Genomic DNA, 4789 nt, shown 5'->3' with positions numbered 1-4789 from the left:
TCCAGATATTTCAGCTGTGTCGATTGTGAAAAAAAAAAAAAATCTCTCATTTTTATTTTACTTCCTTTTCTTAATAGAAAAAAATTGAAAAGATATATTAATATAATCTTTTTAGTTGTTAAAGCAGATCAATATTCTCCATATTCAAAAAAAATGAATAGAAAAATTATATAAAAAGAATAGGGGAATGCCTTTATATTTTTTGAAATAAGTAAACTAAAGAATATTTAAAGAACTAAATACATAACTAAAACCTAATTCTTAAAAGAAAATAAAATTTGCAATTTTTTATTTTTAATTAAATAAAATTTTGAAATCGAAAAATAAATATATCTATGTTGAATAGATTAGTTTTCAAAGTTTTGCGTGTTATAGAATTGTAATATATAATGTAAGATAGATACTAGTTGATATCTAATGGCTTATTCTCTAATATCTTACCTAGGCGCTTGTTTAAATATTAACATGTTTATAAGTGTGAGATCGTTTACTGTCAGGGGTGGATCGACAAGGGAAAGCCCCCCCTCCCCCTTCCTCCTCCTCGAGTTTGTCGGAATCGTCTAGTATGGTGGCTTCTAATTGTGGGAGCTGATTTTGCAATCCTCAATCTTCTTCTCAGGTGGACTTTTATACAGGAGGTGATGAAGTGGATGGTGTTGGTGGAGAAATGGAGCCAACCTGAGCTTCAGGTCTTCCACCTCCCGTCCCCTCCTCATCCTTCTTTCCACCCAAAATGACACGTTGGAGCACGCCTGCGCATGCGACGGCAATGACGGATGGCCTGCGCAACGTGGATTTAGCCCCCCTATAAAAAAATTTCTAGTTTCACCCCTGCTTATTGCTTTCATATTGTAGAAATGAAAAATGATATACTTAGGAAAAGAATCTCAAATAAATACTTAATAATAATAGATACATAAAAAGTAAAATAGTGGATTATGAATTTATATGTCTATCTTTGAGTATTTTCTTGATATTTTTTTCTTGTATGCATCATTGCTCTGTTGAAATATAGTAAGGTATTGGTCGTAATATGAAATTGATGTCCTATCTCATTTATGACTAGGGGTCATACAATAAGATAGCTACTTGTTTTTACAATTGTCTTTTATATATATATATATATATATATATATATATTCTACTATCTATCATAACTAATAATCTCTCAAATGCTTTAGGCTAGATGGTCATGTATTCCATATAAAACGTCCCCTCGGATGTGTCTAGTGACTAACACATGAGGTGTTACCATCATAAGGTCTGAGGTTTAAATCTCGGCAAAGCTGAAGTAAATGTCTCCCTTATGTGCTAGTCACTATTCCAAAGACTAGTAACCATTCGTGATTTATCTTCTCCATATTGATCCTGAGATATATTAACGAGGGCGCTGGGAGGTATATACTCTCTTCATTGTTATATCTCCATGACTCCATCCTATAATAAACCTTGAGTACGTGCTTAGATGTGATTGAATCTCGATAAAATAGATAGAAATATCCTTACACATGTTGACTTACTTTGACTTTTAATTTAGTTTCTTCCAATGTTATTGAATAATGAGGAAGACCATCAGGTTGATGGTTTTCTGATGTGCGTGCGTGTTTTTTTTTGTGTGGTCTGTGTGAGAGAAAGTAGCAATCCCAATTTGATCCAGTTTTAAGTCAAAATTATTTGACGGACAAAAAGGCCGTAAAACTTTAATCTATTCCATCAAATAAAAAAATATGTCACAATGCACGTGCTTTGATATAAATAATAACCATCTCAATAGTCTTCACATGGATTTTTTTTAAAGCCTTAATGTAAAATTGAGTTGGTTACTATAGGACAAAATTCACTATAATGAGCAAAAGGTCAATTTTCAATAAAACCGAATGAAAAATCTTCCCTTATAATAGTTAACCATAATTTCAAACAGATTTTATGGAGTTGCTAAAGGGATGGATTCCATCTTTTTTATCATTGCTTTTGTAGAAATTAAGAAAAAAAAAAATCATATTATTGAATCTAAAATTTATAATCAGAAATAAAAAAAGGCAGCACGGTGCACAAAGCGCCCGCTATATGAGGTCCCGGGGAAGGATCCATTTTACGCAGTCTTACTCTACTTTTTACAAGAGGTTATTTCCAGGATTCGAACCCGTGACCTTTTGGTCGTAAAGCAACAACTTTACCATTGCGCCAAGGCTTCCCTTCAAAAAAAGACAGCCCGGTGCACGAAGCTCTCACCATGCGGGGTCCCGGAGAAAGATCCATTGTACGTAGCCTTACTCTACTTTTTGCAAGAGGTTATTTCCAAGATTCGAACCCGTGACCTTTTGGTCACATGACAACAAATTTATCGTTACGCCAAGACTCCCCTTCCAAAATTCATAATCAGAAATATAGAATATAAATCCTTATATAGTTAAGTTAAGAAACCCTAAATATAAAAAGGAAAATATCAAATTATCCTAAAAGCTATATATATATATATATAACATTCTCACTCAAACTCACAATGCTACAGCTAGAAGTATTGAGAGTTTGTCAGCTAAGAAATGAAAGCGTGAAGCGGAATGTATCTTGATAAACATATCGACAATCTATAGATATGAAGGAACAAAAGGTAATGTAATGATATCAATCTGAAGATGATGATGAGCAATGTGACAATCAATTTCAATATGTTTCATCTGCTCATAAAAAACTAAATTGCACGTAATTTGAATAGCACTTTGATTATCACAATATAACGAAGTAGGTTGATGAAGAGAGATACTCATATCCGCGAGCAACTAACACAACCAAACTATCTTACAAGTAGTTGAGGTCATGACACGATACTCAATTTCTATGAAAGATCTAGAAATAACATCGTATTTCTTACTTTTCGAAGAAATGAAAGAATTACCAAGAAAAACGTAGAAGTCAGTGGTAGATTTGCGATCCCTAGGATCACTAGTCCAATCAGCATTAGGGTACGCATGCAGCTCCAGAGATGAAGTAGAAGGAAATAAAATACTCTGAAATTGAGTACCTCAAAGATACTTGAGAATATGAAGAATAGTAGCCCAATGCATGGTAGTTGGTGCAATGATAAATTAACTAATCACATAAACAACATACGTAATATCTGGACGAGTCATAGTGAGATAAACCAAGCTTCCAACAATAATTTTATACAAATTAAGATCTGCCAAAGGTGAGCAATCTGATGGAGAATATTGAACATTAGTCTCAATAGGAGTATTAACGACTCTATTATCAGTAAGATGAGTATGCTCAAATAGATTAGATATATACTTTGACTGGGATAAAAGATAACCTTTTGAGAAATAAGCAACCTTAATGCCTAGAAAGTAGCGTAGTAAACCCAAGTCTTTCATAGCAAAATAACAAGTCAACTCAAACTTCAAGGAAGCAATTCTATCAGAATCATCACTAGTAATAATCATGTCATCAACATATAATGATAAAAGAATATGACCTACACTCGTACATCTGACAAATAATACTGAATCATGATTACTAAGATGAAAATCAAGCGAAATAATCACTGTAGAAAACTTCTCAAACTAAGAACGAGATGCTTGTTTGAGATCATAAAGCGCTTTACGAAGCCTACAAACTTTACCAGGTTGATGTGAAATACCAGGAGAAGGTGTCATATAAAATTATTCATAAAGATCACCATTTAGAAATGTATTCTCTACATCCATCTGAGATATTCTCCATCAACAAAAAGAAGCAACAACAATCAGAGTACGAACAATCATCATTTTTGTAACGGGAGTAATCCGGTGAAAAGGGTCCACCCCTCAGAGGGGTGTTGCCACGGTGGAAGTCAAAGTCTAGGCGGTCAGTGCCCCTGTGTCGCTGGCCGGTCGGACAATCCACTTGTCTGACCGGGGTGAAGGATAGCAAGGCTGATATCAACCCGACGTTACCACAGCTCGGTCGCATACCAAGTTTCCGACTCTAAAAAAATCATGTGCTAGCGAGGCACATGCCGAGCGGCTAGCTCGCTCGGACTTAAGTCAAACCTCAGAACCGGTGAAACGGGAGTGCAACCGAGTAGTCACTTAGATATAGCTCGATACAACAATGGAGCTCAGACAGTGGAATGTTGGCCGAACAACCACTTCACTTAGTTGAGGGCAGGCCGAGTGGCCACCCCGCTCGGCCCACTAACAGACAAAAGGAGGATAAGCCGATATCTTTGTGGGAATGCGCGCCACCGACAGAAGGTATGGTTGGCGGCATGGCTAGGCAGAGGATCGTACAATAGAAGCTTCCACTGTCATGTCAGAGATATGCTCGGGTCATTGAGGTATGGTGCTAGAGACGCTTTCCCGACATGTCTTTTCAGGGAAAGCTTTGGGAAGAGTGCACGCCTCGAAAAGTGTTCACATGCGCTCCCGATAGCCCTATATAAGGAGCACCAAACTTTAACTGAGGTATGCATAATTTCTACTGTAGTTGTACTATTATTCTGCTTCTCCGCTTCTTTGCTTATACATCGATGAAGACTGACTTGAGCATCGGAGGGTTATTGCTGGGGAGCCCCTCCCTGGCTCGGCACTGACGCTGCTGTGATTGCAGGATCCTCCAGCTCGAAGTTCACCAGCGGTCAATGGGAGCGACATGTCCCCCCAGCATCCATTGCCTCGACACCTCGGATAAGATCAGGGAACAAATGTTTCCTCATAATCCATGTTATACTCCTAAGAATAACATTTAGCAACAAGACAAACTTTGTATCGTTCGATAGATCTATCAGATTTAATTTTGATCTTATATACTC

Source organism: Zingiber officinale, chromosome 4A (genome assembly GCF_018446385.1).
Source record: "Zingiber officinale cultivar Zhangliang chromosome 4A, Zo_v1.1, whole genome shotgun sequence".
In the NCBI taxonomy this organism is placed as follows: Eukaryota; Viridiplantae; Streptophyta; class Magnoliopsida; order Zingiberales; family Zingiberaceae; genus Zingiber; species Zingiber officinale.
Note: the sequence above shows the minus strand (reverse complement) of the source record.